This window comes from Pelophylax lessonae (assembly GCF_965119305.1).
Source record: "Pelophylax lessonae genome assembly, chromosome: 1".
Lineage (NCBI taxonomy): Eukaryota > Metazoa > Chordata > Amphibia > Anura > Ranidae > Pelophylax > Pelophylax lessonae.
In genome coordinates this window covers 12,525,731-12,546,392 of record NC_138768.1, presented here as the reverse complement: position 1 = coordinate 12,546,392, position 20,662 = coordinate 12,525,731, and the positions used below count along the sequence as shown (strand labels likewise).

The 20,662-nt window shown below is 44.9% G+C and overlaps 1 protein-coding gene across 1 annotated transcript in view; it reads left to right on the top strand.

Annotated features, from left to right (window-relative positions):
• Positions 1-356: 356 nt before the first annotated feature.
• Positions 357-20,662, top strand: part of LOC309553222 (putative N-acetyltransferase CML1) — a gene marked incomplete at its 3' end in the record, with an annotated part of 35,106 nt that continues 14,800 nt past the window's right edge. Inside the window, exon 1 of the mRNA XM_082254175.1 lies at positions 357-380. The remainder of the gene's footprint in view (positions 381-20,662) is intronic.

Here is a 20,662-nt window from a genome sequence, read left to right as displayed (position 1 = left end):
TTACTGTCAGAGTACGATGCTTTCCTAGCACAACACATCCAAACAAAGCCAAACAAGGGCAAATGATGTGCAATCAGCAGTATCAGCAAATGTTCCTCAAGGAATTTATATGGCCATCTTAGAATAGAGTGCTTATGTCAAGCTTAGGAACTGGCTCGGATTTATTAAGCATTAACTAAGACCAAATTATGGCAACCTTACGTATGGTAAATAATTTATAGAGGTTGGATGATTACAGTATGTCAGAGGAATATAGGGCAGACCAAGTCTAGTCCATGGGACTGCTGTCTACCCTGTAGAGGATTATTGTCACTTTTTTCTGAAAGCCTCAATTTAAAAAATTTCAACTCACAAAAGGATTGGATCAACACATTAAACAGGTATGTCTCTTGTATCTAAAGAAATGACCTAAAATAAACAGAAATTTCAAGCTAAGTTAATATTATCTTTTTTTTTTTTTTTTTTTTTTTAAAAAACTTACTTGTGCAATTATCTGGTAAAAATATGTTTATAGATACCTTCACAGTTTTCTTTCTCGGCACGTAAATTATGCTTTTCTAAATTTCATATATATATATATATATATATATATATATATATATATATATATATACACAGTGGGTACGGAAAGTATTCAGACCCCCTTAAATTTTTCACTCTTTGTTATTTTGCAGCCATTTGCTAAAATCATTTAGGTTCATTCTTCTTCCTCATGAATGTACACATAGCACCCCATACTGACAGAAAAACACAGAATTGTTGACATTGTTGCAGATTTATTAAAAAAGAAAAACTGAAATTTCACATGGTCCTAAGTATTCAGACCCTTTGCTGTGACACTCATATATTTAACTCAGGTGCTTTCCATTTCTTCTGATCATCCTTGAGATGGTTCTACACCTTCATTTGAGTCCAGCTGTGTTTGATTATACTGATTGGACTTGATTAGGAAAGCCACACACCTGTCTATATAAGACCTTCCAGATAACAATGCATGTCAGAGCAAATGAGAATCATGAGGTCAAAGGAACTGCCTGAAGAGCTCAGAGACAGAATTGTGGCAAGGCACAGATCTGGCCAAGGTTACAAAAAGATTTCTGCTCCACTTAAGGTTCCTAAGAGCACAATGGCCTCCATAATCCTCAAATGGAAGACGTTTGGGACGACCAGAACCCTTCCTAGAGCTGGCCGTCCGGCCAAACTGAGTTATCAGGGGAGAAGAGCCTTGGTGAGAGAGGTAAAGAAGAACCCAGAGATGCAGTCAGGAGATGGGAGAAAGTTGTAGAAAGTCAACCATCACTGCAGCCCTCCACCAGTCGGGGCTTTATGGCAGAGTGGCCCGACGGAAGCCTCTCCTCAGTGTAAGACACATGAAAGCCCGCATGGAGTTTGCTAAAAAAAACACCTGAAGGACTCCAAGATGGTGAGAAATAAGATTCTCTGGTCTGATGAGACCAAAATAGAACTTTTTGGCCTTAATTCCAAGCGGTATGTGTGGAGAAAACCAGGCACTGCTCATCACCTGTCCAATACAGTCCCAACAGTGAAGCATGGTGGTGGCAGCATCATGCTGTGGGGGTGTTTTTCAGCTGCAGGGACAGGACGACTGGTTGCAATCGAGGGAAAGATGAATGCGGCCAAGTACAGGGATATCCTGGACAAAAACACAAAAACCTTCTCCAGAGTGCTCTGGACCTCAGACTGGGCCGAAGGTTTACCTTCCAACAAGACAATGACCCTAAGCACACAGCTAAAATAACGAAGGAGTGGCTTCACAACAACTCTGTGACTGTTCTTGAATGGCCCAGCCAGAGCCCTGACTTAAACCCAATTGAGCATCTCTGGAGAGACCTAAAAATGGCTGTCCACCAACGTTTACCATCCAACCTGACAGAACTGGAGAGGATCTGCAAGGAGGAATGGCAGAGGTTCCCCAAATCCAGGTGTGAAAGACTTGTTGCATCTTTCCCAAAATGGCTGTATTAGATCAAAAGGGGGCTTCTACTAAATACTGAGCAAAGGGTCTGAATACTTAGGACCATGTGATATTTCCGTTTTTCTTTTTTAATAAATCTGCAATAAATCTGCAACAATGTCAACAATTTTTCTGTCAGTATGGGGAGCTATGTGTACATTCATGAGGAAGAAGAATGAACCTAAATGATTTTAGCAAATGGCTGCAATATAACAAAGAGTGAAAAATTTAAGGGGGTCTGAATACTTTCCGTACCTACTGTATATATATATATATATATATATATACATATACATACACACATACATATATATATATATATATATATATATATATATATATATATATATACATATACATACACACACACATACATATATATATATATATAAAATTTTGCTTTCCTAATTTATATTTTTTTTGTTTCAGCCTTTTTTTTATTATCCATTTTAATTTTAATTTTTACTTAATATTTAAAATCTTTCTTAAAACGATTCTTTCACCTCATCTCATTTTTAAAAAAAATGTTTTCTTAGTTTTGCAATTTTTTTTAAATTTTGCAATTCTTCTTCAAATTTTGCAATACTCTACTTCGTCTAAACACTACACATTATATTTTAGACAATTTGAGTTGAGATCTTTGAGATCTTTCTAATAGAAAACATTGACAATGTATTTACTTTGCAGATCTTTCTAAATAAGACCATTAGTTGAAGGATGGCTTGGATGGCAAGGCCAAATTTTCTGCAAGCCCCCTCCCCCACTGATCCCTCTAGCTGTAGGGACTGTGGAACAATTCTACCTCAAAGTTCCCAGCAGGAACAATTAATTTATCCGTAAACGTATTTCAGTCCTCCATCCCAGCAAGGACTCAACTATTCCTTTCTTGCTTTCCAATAATGGCTAAGCAGGTCGTGAGCTGCTGAGTCACTGCTGGCGGTGTTAGCTGAGTTGGCTTAAAGGATGACATGGAAATGTTGTGTTTTTCTGCTGCAATAGGTAATGGGAGATACTCAATATAATGTACAGATTGGTGATACAGTGCCCAAAGTACTTCGAAATCTGATAACACCCCCCAGTCCCTATAGTGTCATGGTTGGGAGATAAGGTAGAACATTTTTGAAGGCATTTACACTCACTGGTCATTTTATTAGGCATACCAGTTGGTAATAAAAATTGCTAATCAGCCAATCACATGGCAGCAATTCAATACATTTAGGCATCTAGACGTGGTGTTGACGACTTGCCGAATTTCAAACCGAGCATCAGAGTGGCAAAGAAAAGGGATTTAACCACTTTCAGCACTTTCGGCGCTCTCACACTTTGAATGATAATTACATACAACGCTGTACCCAATCAAATTTTTATCATTTTTTCACACAAATAGAGCTTTCTTTTGGTAGTATTTAATCACCACTGGGTTTTTTATTTTTTGTGATATAAGTAAAAAAAGGGCGAAAATTTTGAAAAAAAAACAACACATTTTGTTTTAGTTTCTATTATAAAATTTTGCAAATAAGTAATTATTTTTCATAAATTTGTGCCAAAATTTATACTGCTACATATCTTTGGTAAAAATAACCCAAATTAGTGGATATTATTTAGTCTGTGTGAAAGTTATATAGTCTACAAGCTATGGTGCCAATCATTTAAAATTGATCACACCGGATGTACCGATGGTCTATCTAATTTCTTAAAGGCCCTGAAATGTCAGGACAGTACAAATACCCCCCAAATGACCCCTTTTTGGAAAGTAGACATTCCAGGGTATTTAGTAAGAAGTTGTAATTTTTTCCCACAATTCTTGGGAAAATGAAGAAATAATTTTTTTTTTTTTTTTTACACAAAATTGTCATAATTACGAGTTATTTCTCACATACAGTATAGGCATACTTGCAATTACACCCCAAAATACATTCTGCTACTCCTCCTGAGTCTGGCAATACCACATGTGTGAGACTTATACTCAGCCTGACCACATACAGAGGCCCAACATGCAAGGAGCACCGTCAGGTGTTCTAGGAGCATAAATTACACATCTAATTTCCTTACGACTTATCACACTTTTGAAGGCCCTGGAGCACCAGGACAATGGAATTACCCACAAAATGACCCCTTTTTGGAAAGCAAACACTCCAACGTATATTCTATGAGGCATAATGAGTCTTTTGAACATGTAATTTTTTTCCACAAGTTTTTGCAAAATGTGGAAAGAAAATGAAAATGCATTTTTTTTTTTTTTACACAAAGTTGTCAATGTATGCAATATTTCTAACACATAGCATGTACATAGCAAAAATGACACCCTAAAATACATTCTGCTACTCCTCCTGAGTATGGCGATATCACATATGTGAGACTTTGTCACAGCCTGGCTACATACAGAGGCCCAACATTCAAGGAGCACCGTCAGGTGTTCTAGGAGCATAAATTACACATATAATTTAATTACAACCAATCACACTTTTGAAGGCTCTGGAACCCCAGGACAATGGAAACCCCCATAAAATGACCCCATTTTGGAAAGCAAACACCTCAACACATAAGAGGCATGGGCTGTTGATAGGTACTCAGGTACACTGATGAGCTTCAGAGAGGTACTTGGGTATTCTGATGGGCTAGAGACAGGTACTAGGGTAATCTGATGGGGTGCAGACAGGTAGCGGGCACTCTGGGCTGGAGACAGGTACTCGGGTACTCTGATGACAGGTACTCAGGTACTCCGATGACAAGTACTCAAAGTACCCAAATACCTGTCATCAGAGTACCCGAGTACCTGTCACCAGCCCATCAGAGTACCCGAATACCTGTCACCAGCCCATCAAAGTACCTGTCACCAGCCCATCAGAGTACCCGAGTACCTGTCACCAGCCCATCAGAGTACCCGAGTACCTGTCACCAGCCCATCAGAGTACCCGAGTACCTGTCACCAGCCCATCAGAGTACCCGAGTACCTGTCATCAGAGTACCTGATGGGTTGGTGACAGGTACTTTGAAGGGGCTAGTGACAGGTCCTCTTTATGCGGGGGGGGGCAATCAGTGTGTTTTGGGGTGCACTGTAATCGGTAACTAGCTGTTACCGCAATCTCCTCCTTACACAGGATCAGTGTGTGAGGAGGAGAACACGGTGACAGCTAGTTACCGTGTTCTCTGTTGACATTCTGTGACCGGCTGTGATTGACAGCCGGTCACGTGGTAAAAAGTCAATTTCATTGGCTCTTTACCTAGATCGGGGGTGGGCTCTGTCCGAGGGATGAGCCTCGTCCCCGATCGCCACAAGCATTGAGGAGAGAACAAGCGGCTCGCGCTGGAGCCGCTCATGTGATCAGCTGTGATTGACACAGCAGATCACGTGGTAAACAGCCAATTTCATTGGCTGTTTACCTTGATCGGGGATGGGCTCAGTCCGAGGGACGAGCCTCATCCCTGATGGGCGCGCAGTAGCGGTGAGAGCGGGCCGCCGTCATATGACGTCGGCCCGGATCGAGGAGCACTTCCTGCCGCCGTCATTTTACAATGACGTGGTATGGAAGTGGTTAAGGGACTTTGAACGTGGCATGGTTGTTGGTGTCAAGACGGACTGGTCTGAGTATTTCGAAAACTGCTGATCTACTGAGATTTTCACACACAACCATCTACTGGGATTTTCACACACAACCATTTCTTGGGTTTACAGAGAATGGTGGGTAAAAGAGAAAATATCCAGTAAGTGGCAGTTGTGTGGAGGAAAATGCCTTGTTGATGTCAGAGGAGAATGGGCAGACTGATTCCAGATCATAGTAAAGCAACAGTAACTCAAATAACCACTCGTTACACCCAAGGTATGCATTATACCATCTCTGAATGCACAACACATCAAACCTTAAAGCAGATAGGCTACAGCAGCAGAAGACCACTTCAACTCCTGTCAGCCAAGAACAGGAAACTGAGGCTACAATTGGCACAGGCTCACCAAAATTGGACAATAGAAGATTGGAAAAACATTGCCTGGTCTGATGAGTCTTGATTTCATCTGTGACATTCAGATGGTAGGGTCAGAATTTGGCATAAACAACATGAAAGCATGGATCCAACCTGCCTTGTGTCAATGGTTCAGGCTGGTGGTATTGTAATGGTGTGTGTGTGGGGGGGGGGGGGGGGTGTAACGGTTCAGGCTGGTGGTGTTGTAATGGTGTGGGGGGGGGGGTAACAGTTCAGGCTGGTGGTGTAATGGTGTGGGGAAAATTTATTTGGCACACTTTGGGCCCTTAGTACCAATTGAGCATGGTTTAAACACCATGGCCTACCTGAGTATTGTTCCTTCCAGCACGATAATGCACCATATCATATAGCTCAAACCATCTCACCACTGGTTTCTTCAAAAGGACAATGAGGTCACTGTACTCCAATGCGCTCCACGGTCACTAGATCTCAATCCAATAGAGCACCTTTGGGATGTGGTAGAATGGGTTATTGGCATCATGGATGTGAAGCCGACAAATCTGCAGAAACTGCGTGATGCCATCATGAAAATATGGACCAAAATCTCTGAGAAATGTTTCCAACACCTTGTTTAATCTATGCCACAAAGAATGAAGGCAGTTATGAAGGCAAAAGAGGGTCCAACCCGGTACAAGCAAGGTGTACCTAATAAAGTGGCCGGTGAGTGTAGATTAAAAACTCCAACTTTTAGTAACAAAGTCTATATTTTGTACAAGATTGAAAAGAAGTTGTGAAATTACAGAATTTGATCCTTGAGGTTAGATGTTGAGTCATCATAAACATATACATCATATCTTCCCCTTATAATGTAGAGTTGAAAATATATATCTACATACCTCCACCTCTACATCGTGGAGATAGATGTATAATTAATGTTGTATCAAAATACCAAGAATGGAACTGGTTTTCTAGAGAAGATAAAAAGGAAAATAGTTCACTGTGGTTGACCGCAAATATAACCAAGGCATACATTTATTGCAAGCAATCAATCTCAAGCAAGGAATTTTATAATACTATTGTAAATTGTCAAGCCCCCATATCGGCAGGCCCAATGTCTTTGCTATCTTCTACTATACCTATACCGAAATACATCTACATAGGCATTTAAATATGGTGGAAGTCTAAATACTGGATCTGTAGCTTTAATTTATACTCGAGACCAGTGGCGGCTGGTGCTCAATATTTTAGGGAGGGGGGGGGAACCAATGACACCCCCCCCCCCCCGGGGAGACGGATGAGACAGCAGAGTTCAGAGGCCTTTTTACCTTAGGAGGCAGATGACAAGGATCCGAGGTAGGACTTCTGCTCCGTGCTGCAGGTTCCCCTTGTTTCGGGACGTTGCTTCTCCTCCCTGCCGAACAGAAAGTAGGTCCTGAGACCCCAATTGGCTGGGAACCCGAAGACTCCCTTGCCAATCGAGTATTAGGAGCCACATCCTGATTCATCGGGAGGAGAATCAGGAGGATAATAGCGAATATTAATTCGCTATTGTCACACAACTGAGTGGGCTCAAGGCCCAGTGCTCTGTGCCCGAACCCAACCTTTTTTGAAGCCAATTAAAGCCTCAGGCTCTAATCACGTGCTTAAAAAAAAAAAAAACATTGAAATTCATGCATCCGGCGCCCAGCTTGTAGATTAAGGGCCGGGCGCATAGATTAGGGGGGTGGTGCCCCTGCACCCTGTATGGACGGGCCGCCACTGCTCAACACATCTCCCTACACAAGATGGCCAAGACAAAAGACATCTCCCTACACAAGATGGCCAAGACATCTCCCTACACAAGATGGCCAAGACATCTCCCTACACAAGATGGCCAAGACATCTCACTACACAAGATGGCCAAGACATCTCACTACACAAGATGGCCAAGACATCTCACTAGTCTACACAAGATGGTCAAGACATCTCACTACACAAGATGGCCAAGACATCTCACTAGTCTACACAAGATGGTCAAGACATCTCACTACACAAGATGGCCAAGACATCTCACTAGTCTACACAAGATGGTCAAGACATCTCACTACACAAGATGGCCAAGACATCTCACTACACAAGATGGCCAAGACATCTCACTACACAAGATGGCCAAGACATCTCCCTACACAAGATGGCCAAGACATCTCCCTACACAAGATGGCCAAGACATCTCCCTACACAAGATGGCCAAGACATCTCCCTACACAAGATGGCCAAGACATCTCCCTACACAAGATGGCCAAGACATCATCCTACACAAGATGGCCAAGACATCTCCCTACACAAGATGGCCAAGACATCACCCTACACAAGATGGCCAAGACATCTCCCTACACAAGATGGCCAAGACATCTCCCTACACAAGATGGATAAGACATCTCCCTACACATGATGGCCAAGGCATTCACAGACTATATTTGTTAATGAACAAGACTCCATGTAGTGACTAGAGTTCCACAGCTATTCCAAAAACTGAAGTGAAGGCTTTCTCTGACCGAGCAATCAGACTATAATGTCCCCATCACTTCACTTTCCAGAGCAACATACAAATAAAAAACACCTATGACCCAAATGGTAAGGTGGTACATGAAACACTAAGATACTAGTCAAGAGTTCTCCAAAGTATTGCTTGTACAGAATCGGTACACAGACATTTGTTGGAGTCTCTAGTCAACTCCCTACCACGGTTCCCTCCTTCCTGGCACATCATAGGTCTTCTCTGAGTGTCTAGTTACTGTCTGTGCTGGCCCAGCTACTCCACTCATGCCTTCACCTCCCTTTTATGTAGCTGTCGGGGGAGGAGGGAAGGTGTACACTATATAGAGTGTCATTTGAGTGAGTCTGCTGACATGACATCAAGGAAGGAATTTAACACACAATGGCCAAAATGCATTCAATGTCCATATAATCTCATGGGAAGTTTGTTGTAGACATTAAAGATCTGGTGACAGGGTCAATTTATGCTTTGGCCAAGTTGTGTGTGTTTTGTGTAAAATGAATACAAGTTAATTCTGCAATTCAAAAATAGTTTATATAATCTTCTGCTTACTCTGATACATTTTGTTATATATATATATATATATATATATATACACACACACTGCTCAAAAAATGAAAGGAACACTTTAAAAACGCATCAGATCTCAATGGGGAAAAATCTCATGCTGGATGTCTATAATGGTAAGAACTGGGTAATGTGTTAGGATCTATACTGGTATGGAATGGGTAATGTGTTAGGATCTATACTGGTATGGAATGGTTAATGTGTTAGGATCTATACTGGTATGGACTGGGTAATGTGTTAGGATCTATACTGGTATGGACTGGGTAATGTGTTAGGATCTATACTGGTATGGACTGTGTAATGTGTTAGGATCTATACTGATATGGACTGGGTAATGTGTTAGGATCTAAACTGGTATGGACTGGGTAATGTGTTAGGATCTATACTGGCATGGACTGGGTAATGTGTTAGGATCTATACTGATATGGACTGGGTAATGTGTTAGGATCTATACTGGTATGGACTGGGTAATGTGTTAGGATCTATACTGGTATGGACTGGGTAATGTGTTAGGATCAATACTGGTATGGACTGGGTAATGTGTTAGGATCTATACTGGTATGGACTGGGTAATGTGTTAGGATCTATACTGGTATGGACTGGGTAATGTGTTAAAAAGGAAAGGATGCTGCATCGTTTAATGGAAATGAAAATTATCACCCTACAGGGGGCTGAATTCAAAGACACGCCAAAAATCAAAGAGAAAAAAATGATGCAGCAGGCGAGTCCATTTTGCTGAAATTTCATTGCAGCAACTCAGAATGGTCCTCAGTAGTTTGTATGGCCCCCACATGCTTGTATGCATGTCTGACATTGTCAGGGCACACTCCTAATGAGACGACAGATGGTGTCCTGGGGTATTTCCTCCCCGATCTGGACCAGGGCATCACTGAGCTCCTGAACAGACTGTGCAACCTGGTGGCGTCGTATGGACAGAAACATAATGTCCCAGAATTGTTCTATTGGATTTAGGTCAGGCGAGCGTGGGGGCCATTCAATGGTATCAATTCCTTCATCCTCCAGGAACTGGCTGCATACTCTCACCACATGAGGCCGAGCATTGTCATGCACCAGGAGGAACCCTGGGCCCACTGCACCAGCGTAGGGTCTGACAATGGGTGCAAGGATTTCACATGATACCTAATGTCAGCCATTGTCTAGCATGTAGAGGTCTGGGTGTTCCTCCATGGATATGCCTCCCCAGACCATCACTGGCCCACCACTAAACCTGTCATGCTTAACGATGTTACAGACAGCATAACATTCTCCACAGCTTCTCCACACCCTTTCACATCTGTCACATAAGCTCCACGGTGCCGGGCAGTGAGCACAGGGCCCACTAGCGGACCTCAGGCCACCCTCATGAAGTCTGTTTCTGATTGTTTGGTCAGAGGCATTCACACCAGTGGCCTGCTGGAGGTCATTTTGTAGGGCTCTGGCAGTGCTCATCCTGTTCCTCCTTGCACAAAGGAGCAGATACCGGTCCTGCTGATTGGCTAAGGACCTTCTATGGCCCTGTTCAGCTCTCCTAGAGTAACTGCCTGTTCTCCTGGAATCTCCTCCATGCTCTTGAGACACAGCAAACCTTCTGGCAATGGTACGTATTGATGTGCCATCCTGGATGAGTTGGACTACCTATGCAACCTCTATAGGGTCCAGGTATTACCTTATCCTACCAGTAGTGACACTGACCCTTTGCCAAATGCAAAACCAGTGAAACACAGTCAGAGAAGATAACAAAATGTCAGTGGCCTCCACCTGTAAAACCATTCCGGTTTTGAAGGTTGTCTCATCGTTGCAAATCTAGTGCACCTGTTCATTTCATTAACACCAAAGCAGCTGAAACCGATTAACAACCCCCATCTGCTACTTAACTGACCACATCAATATCCCAGGAGTTTAATTGACTTGATGCTATACTCTGATTAAAAAGCAGTGCCTTTAATTTTTTTGAGCTGTATATTTAAGTATTCACAGTGATTCACTTTTTCCACATTTTGTTATGTTACAGCCTTCTTCCGAAACGGATTACATTCATTATTTTTCACAACATTCTACAAAGAATCCCCCATAATGACAACGTGAAAGAAGTTTGTTTGAAATCTTTGCAAATTTATTAAAAATAAAAAACGAAAAAAATCACATGTATAGAAGTATTCACAGCGTTTGCCGTGACACTCAAAATTGAGCTCCGGTGCATCCAGATTTCACTGATCATCTTTGAGATGTTTCTACAACTTGATTGTAGAGGAGTAGAGAGCGGTCTGGTGGTAGCACTGGCAGCAGGTTGACAGCATCACCCAGCACAGTGATCTCTGACTTGCACAGTGAGCGCGTCCATCTCTGGTGTGGGCGTCTGAAGCCGCTGTGTCCTTCTTCCTGGTTCCTTTTTCATTAAAAACAAGAGCGCGGCCATCTCTGGTGTGGGCGTCTGAAGCCGCTGTGTCCTTCTTCCTGGTTCCTTTTTCATTAAAAACAAGAGCACGGCCATCTCTGGTGTGGGCGTCTGAAGCCGCTGTGTCCTTCTTCCTGGTTCCTTTTTCATTAAAAACAAGAGCGCGGCCATCTCTGGTGTGGGCGTCTGAAGCCGCTGTGTCCTTCTTCCTGGTTCCTGGTTCCTTTTTCATTAAAAACAAGAGCGCAGCCATCTCTGGTGTGGGCGTCTGAAGCCGCTGTGTCCTTCTTCCTGGTTCCTTTTTCATTAAAAACAAGAGCGCGGCCATCTCTGGTGTGGGCGTCTGAAGCCGCTGTGTCCTTCTTCCTGGTTCCTTTTTCATTAAAAACAAGAGCGCAGCCATCTCTGGTGTGGGCGTCTGAAGCCGCTGTGTCCTTCTTCCTGGTTCCTTTTTCATTAAAAACAAGAGCGCGGCCATCTCTGGTGTCGGCGTCTGAAGCCGCTGTGTCCTTCTTCCTGGTTCCTTTTTCATTAAAAACAAGAGCGCGGCCATCTCTGGTGTGGGCGTCTGAAGCCGCTGTGTCCTTCTTCCTGGTTCCTTTTTCATTAAAAACAAGAGCGCGGCCATCTCTGGTGTGGGCGTCTGAAGCCGCTGTGTCCTTCTTCCTGGTTCCTTTTTCATTAAAAACAAGAGCGCGGCCATCTCTGGTGTGGGCATCTGAAGCCGCTGTGTCCTTCTTCCTGGTTCCTTTTTCATTAAAAACAAGAGCGCAGCCATCTCTGGTGTGGGCGTCTGAAGCCGCTGTGTCCTTCTTCCTGGTTCCTTTTTCATTAAAAACAAGAGTGCGGCCATCTCTGGTGTGGGCGTCTGAAGCCGCTGTGTCCTTCTTCCTGGTTCCTTTTTCATTAAAAACAAGAGCGCGGCCATCTCTGGTGTGGGCGTCTGAAGCCGCTGTGTCCTTCTTCCTGGTTCCTTTTTCATTAAAAACAAGAGCACGGCCATCTCTGGTGTGGGCGTCTGAAGCCGCTGTGTCCTTCTTCCTGGTTCCTTTTTCATTAAAAACAAGAGCGCGGCCATCTCTGGTGTGGGCGTCTGAAGCCGCTGTGTCCTTCTTCCTGGTTCCTGGTTCCTTTTTCATTAAAAACAAGAGCGCAGCCATCTCTGGTGTGGGCGTCTGAAGCCGCTGTGTCCTTCTTCCTGGTTCCTTTTTCATTAAAAACAAGAGCGCGGCCATCTCTGGTGTGGGCGTCTGAAGCCGCTGTGTCCTTCTTCCTGGTTCCTTTTTCATTAAAAACAAGAGCGCAGCCATCTCTGGTGTGGGCGTCTGAAGCCGCTGTGTCCTTCTTCCTGGTTCCTTTTTCATTAAAAACAAGAGCGCGGCCATCTCTGGTGTCGGCGTCTGAAGCCGCTGTGTCCTTCTTCCTGGTTCCTTTTTCATTAAAAACAAGAGCGCGGCCATCTCTGGTGTGGGCGTCTGAAGCCGCTGTGTCCTTCTTCCTGGTTCCTTTTTCATTAAAAACAAGAGCGCGGCCATCTCTGGTGTGGGCGTCTGAAGCCGCTGTGTCCTTCTTCCTGGTTCCTTTTTCATTAAAAACAAGAGCGCGGCCATCTCTGGTGTGGGCATCTGAAGCCGCTGTGTCCTTCTTCCTGGTTCCTTTTTCATTAAAAACAAGAGCGCAGCCATCTCTGGTGTGGGCGTCTGAAGCCGCTGTGTCCTTCTTCCTGGTTCCTTTTTCATTAAAAACAAGAGTGCGGCCATCTCTGGTGTGGGCGTCTGAAGCCGCTGTGTCCTTCTTCCTGGTTCCTTTTTCATTAAAAACAAGAGCACGGCCATCTCTGGTGTGGGCGTCTGAAGCCGCTGTGTCCTTCTTCCTGGTTCCTTTTTCATTAAAAACAAGAGCACGGCCATCTCTGGTGTGGGCGTCTGAAGCCGCTGTGTCCTTCTTCCTGGTTCCTTTTTCATTAAAAACAAGAGCGCGGCCATCTCTGGTGTGGGCGTCTGAAGCCGCTGTGTCCTTCTTCCTGGTTCCTGGTTCCTTTTTCATTAAAAACAAGAGCGCAGCCATCTCTGGTGTGGGCGTCTGAAGCCGCTGTGTCCTTCTTCCTGGTTCCTTTTTCATTAAAAACAAGAGCGCGGCCATCTCTGGTGTGGGCGTCTGAAGCCGCTGTGTCCTTCTTCCTGGTTCCTTTTTCATTAAAAACAAGAGCGCGGCCATCTCTGGTGTCGGCGTCTGAAGCCGCTGTGTCCTTCTTCCTGGTTCCTTTTTCATTAAAAACAAGAGCGCGGCCATCTCTGGTGTGGGCGTCTGAAGCCGCTGTGTCCTTCTTCCTGGTTCCTTTTTCATTAAAAACAAGAGCGCGGCCATCTCTGGTGTGGGCGTCTGAAGCCGCTGTGTCCTTCTTCCTGGTTCCTTTTTCATTAAAAACAAGAGCGCGGCCATCTCTGGTGTGGGCATCTGAAGCCGCTGTGTCCTTCTTCCTGGTTCCTTTTTCATTAAAAACAAGAGCGCGGCCATCTCTGGTGTGGGCGTCTGAAGCCGCTGTGTCCTTCTTCCTGGTTCCTTTTTCATTAAAAACAAGAGCGCGGCCATCTCTGGTGTGGGCGTCTGAAGCCGCTGTGTCCTTCTTCCTGGTTCCTTTTTCATTAAAAACAAGAGCGCGGCCATCTCTGGTGTGGGCGTCTGAAGCCGCTGTGTCCTTCTTCCTGGTTCCTTTTTCATTAAAAACAAGAGCGCGGCCATCTCTGGTGTGGGCGTCTGAAGCCGCTGTGTCCTTCTTCCTGGTTCATGGTTCCTTTTTCATTAAAAACAAGAGCGCGGCCATCTCTGGTGTGGGCGTCTGAAGCCGCTGTGTCCTTCTTCCTGGTTCCTTTTTCATTAAAAACAAGAGCGCGGCCATCTCTGGTGTGGGCGTCTGAAGCCGCTGTGTCCTTCTTCCTGGTTCCTTTTTCATTAAAAACAAGAGCGCGGCCATCTCTGGTGTGGGCGTCTGAAGCCGCTGTGTCCTTCTTCCTGGTTCCTTTTTCATTAAAAACAAGAGCGCGGCCATCTCTGGTGTGGGCGTCTGAAGCCGCTGTGTCCTTCTTCCTGGTTCCTTTTTCATTAAAAACAAGAGCGCGGCCATCTCTGGTGTGGGCGTCTGAAGCCGCTGTGTCCTTCTTCCTGGTTCATGGTTCCTTTTTCATTAAAAACAAGAGCGCGGCCATCTCTGGTGTGGGCGTCTGAAGCCGCTGTGTCCTTCTTCCTGGTTCCTTTTTCATTAAAAACAAGAGCGCGGCCATCTCTGGTGTGGGCGTCTGAAGCCGCTGTGTCCTTCTTCCTGGTTCATGGTTCCTTTTTCATTAAAAACAAGAGCGCGGCCATCTCTGGTGTGGGCGTCTGAAGCCGCTGTGTCCTTCTTCCTGGTTCCTTTTTCATTAAAAACAAGAGCGCGGCCATCTCTGGTGTGGGCGTCTGAAGCCGCTGTGTCCTTCTTCCTGGTTCCTGGTTCCTTTTTCATTAAAAACAAGAGCGCGTCCATCTCTGGTGTGGGCGTCTGAAGCCGCTGTGTCCTTCTTCCTGGTTCCTTTTTCATTAAAAACAAGAGCGCGGCCATCTCTGGTGTGGGCGTCTGAAGCCGCTGTGTCCTTCTTCCTGGTTCCTTTTTCATTAAAAACAAGAGCGCGGCCATCTCTGGTGTGGGCGTCAGAAGCCGCTGTGTCCTTCTTCCTGGTTCCTTTTTCATTAAAAACAAGAGCGCGTCCATCTCTGGTGTGGGCGTCTGAAGCCGCTGTGTCCTTCTTCCTGGTTCCTTTTTCATTAAAAACAAGAGTGCGTCCATCTCTGGTGTGGGCGTCTGAAGCCGCTGTGTCCTTCTTCCTGGTTCCTTTTTCATTAAAAACAAGAGCGCGGCCATCTCTGGTGTGGGCGTCTGAAACCGCTGTGTCCTTCTTCCTGGTTCCTTTTTCATTAAAAACAAGAGCGCGGCCATCTCTGGTGTGGGCGTCTGAAGCCGCTGTGTCCTTCTTCCTGGTTCATGGTTCCTTTTTCATTAAAAACAAGAGCGCGGCCATCTCTGGTGTGGGCGTCTGAAGCCGCTGTGTCCTTCTTCCTGGTTCCTTTTTCATTAAAAACAAGAGCGCGGCCATCTCTGGTGTGGGCGTCTGAAGCCGCTGTGTCCTTCTTCCTGGTTCCTTTTTCATTAAAAACAAGAGCGCGTCCATCTCTGGTGTGGGTGTCTGAAGCCGCTGTGTCCTCCTTCCTGGTTCCTTTTTCATTAAAAACAAGAGCGTAACCATCTCTGGTGTGGGCATCTGAAGCCGCTGTGTCCTTCTTCCTGGTTCCTTTTTCATTAAAAACAAGAGCGCGGCCATCTCTGGTGTGGGCGTCTGAAGCTGCTGTGTCCTTCTTCCTGGTTCCTTTTTCAATAAAAACAAGAGCGCGGCCATCTCTGGTGTGGGCGTCTGAAGCCGCTGTGTCCTTCTTCCTGGTTCATGGTTCCTTTTTCATTAAAAACAAGGAGCGCGGCCATCTCTGGTGTGGGCGTCTGAAGCCGCTGTGTCCTTCTTCCTGGTTCCTTTTTCATTAAAAACAAGAGCGCGGCCATCTCTGGTGTGGGCATCTGAAGCCGCTGTGTCCTTCTTCCTGGTTCCTTTTTCATTAAAAAGAAGAGCGCGGCCATCTCTGGTGTGGGCATCTGAAGCCGCTGTGTCCTTCTTCCTGGTTCCTTTTTCATTAAAAACAAGAGCGCGGCCATCTCTGGTGTGGGCGTCTGAAGCCGCTGTGTCCTTCTTCCTGGTTCCTTTTTCATTAAAAACAAGAGCGCGGCCATCTCTGGTGTGGGCGTCTGAAGCCGCTGTGCCCTTCTTCCTGGTTCCTTTTTCATTAGAAACAAGAGTGCAACCATCTCTGGTGTGGGCGTCTGAAGCCGCTGTGTCCTTCTTCCTGGTTCCTTTTTCATTAAAAACAAGAGCGCGGCCATCTCTGGTGTGGGCGTCTGAAGCCGCTGTGTCCTTCTTCCTGGTTCTTTTTTCATTAAAAACAAGAGCGCGACCATCTCTGGTGTGGGTGTCTGAAGCCGCTGTGTCCTTCTTCCTGGTTCCTTTTTCATTAAAAACAAGAGCGCGGCCATCTCTGGTGTGGGCGTCTGAAGCCGCTGTGTCCTCCTTCCTGGTTCCTTTTTCATTAAAAACAAGAGCGTAACCATCTCTGGTGTGGGCGTCTGAAGCCGCTGTGTCCTTCTTCCTGGTTCCTTTTTCATTAAAAACAAGAGCGCGGCCATCTCTGGTGTGGGCGTCTGAAGCTGCTGTGTCCTTCTTCCTGGTTCCTTTTTCAATAAAAACAAGAGCGCGGCCATCTCTGGTGTGGGCGTCTGAAGCCGCTGTGTCCTTCTTCCTGGTTCCTTTTTCATTAAAAACAAGAGCGCGGCCATCTCTGGTGTGGGCGTCTGAAGCCGCTGTGTCCTTCTTCCTGGTTCCTTTTTCATTAAAAACAAGAGCGCGGCCATCTCTGGTGTGGGCGTCTGAAGCCGCTGTGTCCTTCTTCCTGGTTCCTTTTTCATTAAAAACAAGAGCGCGGCCATCTCTGGTGTGGGCGTCTGAAGCCGCTGTGTCCTTCTTCCTGTTTCCTTTTTCATTAAAAACAAGAGCTAGACAGATGGATTGAGAGAGACCCGCGTGGACCCATTCTGAATCACTTAGCCTATAACAGCTGAAGGGCAATAAGCATATGTTCGAAGAGTGTGAGGAGCTTGGATAACAGTACTTAACGCTCTTTTTGAGTGTTGTGGAGGTGAGCGGCCACTGCACTCAGTGTTGGATTGCGAGCTCACCGGGACACATTCACTTTGCTGTGTTTGGAAGTGTGACCTCACCTGTTGATTGCACTGGAATAGATCACATTATTTTGTGGCACTCTGCACTTTAATTACCGTATTGGACTGATATAAGCTAAATAGCTATATTGTGGACATTTATGCACCTTAAGTTTAGCACTGCTGCACTTTTTGAGATTTAGTCTGTTTGATGACACTTTATATATGTTTGTATTAACATCATCACCGATTGCTGCTATTCGCACATTTATATTATTTTTTTTATTGTTTACTATCATTTGAGTGAGCAGACACGATTCACACATTATTTGTTCTTCGCTGTTAGTCACTTTTGTTTTTGAAGAAGCACATAGATTCGGACTAAGTAGACTTAGTTCACTGTGGGATTATCACTTGGGAATATTTCTTTTTACTTTTTTTATCATCACTTTGATCTTCCTTATTATTACATTGAATTCTAGATATTCACAAACACATTTATATATTCATTCATCATTGGATCCCTGTGTTATCTACAGCCTTTAAGACCATTGGGTATTGATTGCTGAAGACAGATAGAGTGGTCCTCCTCATTTAGAGTCTAGCGCTGATTTCTTTGCTTTTATTACTATTGCGATACGTGGGGGCATTATCAAATTAGCTGCTTGCTCGGAGGAGTTCCACGTCCGATTTTAGTTTCCATCTTGAGCTTTCATAGTGTCGCTTACCTCATTATAGCGCATAAGTTCATTATTCCATTGATTGAAGTTCACCTGTGGTCCCACAGTTAACAGTACATGTCAGAGCACAAACCAAGCCATGGAGTCCAAGGAACTGTCTTTAGACCTCTGAGATAAGATTGTATGGAAAAACATAGATCTGTGGAAGGGTACAGAACAATTTCTGCAGCATTGAAGGTCTCAATGAGCACAGTGGCCTCCATCACCCATAAATGGGTGAAGTTTGGAACCACCAGGACTCTTGCTACAGTGGGCCGCCCGGCCAAACTGACTGTTCAGGGGAGAAGGGCTTAGGTCAGGGAGGTGACCAAGAACCGGATGGTCATTCTGACAGAGCTCCAGCATTTTTCTGTGGAGAGAGGAGAACCTTCCAGAAGAACAAACATCTCTGCAGCACTCCACCAATCAGGCCTGTATGGTAAAGTCAAACTGAGGAGTTTGAGATCCGTATGAGGAAATCCTTCCTTGCATTACAACGAGCTCGGCAGTTTTATGCCCCGTACACACGTTCCGATAATCGTACGATAAAACTCGCTTTCGACCTGATCGCATGATAATCTGATTGTTAGTACACAGCTTTCGACAGCCGATCACGACAGTTCGTCCAACAAAATCCGAAGGAACAAACAGGAAAACTTCTGTCGTACGATAGCCCCGCGAACGACAATCTTTTCATCAGTACACTATGCGTCCGCTAAAAATCGATCGACAAAGACCGCGCATGATCAGAAACACTAAAATAGCATAGAACAAGCCTGGCTGCCATGTTTTTGTTTTGCACCATCTGATACGTAGTTACAGTGCCTTGCGAAAGTATTCGGCCCCCTTGAACTTTGCGACCTTTTGTCACATTTCAGGCTTCAAACATAAAGATATAAAACTGTATTTTTTTGTGAAGAATCAACAAGTGGGACACAATCATGAAGTGGAACAAAATTTATTGGATATTTCAAACTTTTTAACAAATAAAAAACTGAAAAATTGGGCGTGCAAAATTATTCAGCCCCCTTAAGTTAATACTTTGTAGCACCACCTTATGCTGCGATTACAGCTGTAAGTCGCTTGGGGTATGTCTCTATCAGTTTTGCACATCGAGAGACTGACATTTTTGCCCATTCCTCCTTGCAAAACAGCTCGAGCTCAGTGAGGTTGGATGGAGAGCGTTTGTGAACAGCAGTTTTCAGTTCTTTCCAGATTCTCGATTGGATTCAGGTCTGGACTTTGACTTGGCCATTCTAACACCTGGATATGTTTATTTGTGAACCATTCCATTGTAGATTTTGCTTTATGTTTTGGATCATTGTCTTGTTGGAAGACAAATCTCCATCCTAGTCTCAGGTCTTTTGCAGACTCCATCAGGTTTTCTTCCAGAATGGTCCTGTATTTGGCTCCATCCATCGTCCCATCAATTTTAACCATCTTCCCTGTCCCTGCTGAAGAAAAGCAGGCCCAAACCATGATGCTGCCACTACCATGTTTGACAGTGGGGATGGTGTGTTCAGGGTGATGAGCTGTGTTGCTTTTACGCCAAACATAACGTTTTGCATTGTTGCCAAAAATTTTGATTTTGGTTTCATCTGACCAGAGCCCCTTCTTCCACATGTTTGGTGTCTCCCAGGTGGCTCGTGGCAAACTTTAAACGACACTTTTTATGGATATCTTTAAGAAATGGCTTTCTTCTTGCCACTCTTCCATAAAGGCCAGATTTGTGCAGTATAAGACTGATTGTTGTCCTATGGACAGCAGTGCTGTATCTTGGCCTAGGCCAACAAGGCCCAGGGCGGCACTTTGCAGGGGGGCAGCAAAAAAGTGGGCACTGATAAGCTTCACTGATGGGGCTGCATTGATATTCTGCACTAATGGGCTGCACTGATGGCCACTGATGAGGCTGCAATGACTGCCACTGATGAGGCTGCGCTGATGGGCACTGATATGATGCACTGATAGGCTGCACTAATGGCCACTGACGTGGGCTGTACTGATGGCCATTGATGAGGCCGCACTGATATGCTGCACTGATGGCCAGTAATGAGGCTGAACTTATGGAAACTGATGAGGCTGCACTGATGGGCACTGAAAAACTGGTTGTAGTCTGTGGTTTACAGATAACAGGGCGGATCATAAACATGAAGGGGTGTGTCATATTTAAATTAGGGGGTGCCCAAGTTTAGTCAGGCCTAGGGCAGCACAAAACCTAAATACACCACTGATGGACAGAGTCTCCCACCTCAGCTGTAGATCTCTGCAGTTCATCCAGAGTGATCATGGGCCTCTTGGCTGCATCTCTGATCAGTCTTCTCCTTGTATGAGCTGAAAGTTTAGAGGGACGGCCAGGTCTTCGTAGATTTGCAGTGGTCTGATACTCCTTTCATTTCAATATTATCGCTTGCACAGTGCTCCTTGGGATGTTTAAAGCTTGGGAAATCTTTTTGTATCCAAATCCCGCTTTAAACTTCTCCACAACAGTATCTCGGACCTGCCTGGTGTGTTCCTTGTTCTTCATGATGCGCTCTGCGCTTTAAACGGACCTCTGAGACTATCACAGTGCAGGTGCATTTATACGGAGACTTGATTACACACAGGTGGATTCTATTTATCATCATTAGTCATTTAGGTCAACATTGGATCATTCAGAGATCCTCACTGAACTTCTGGAGAGAGTTTGCTGCACTGAAAGTAAAGGGGCTGAATAATTTTGCACGCCCAATTTTTCAGTTTTTTATTTGTTAACAAAGTT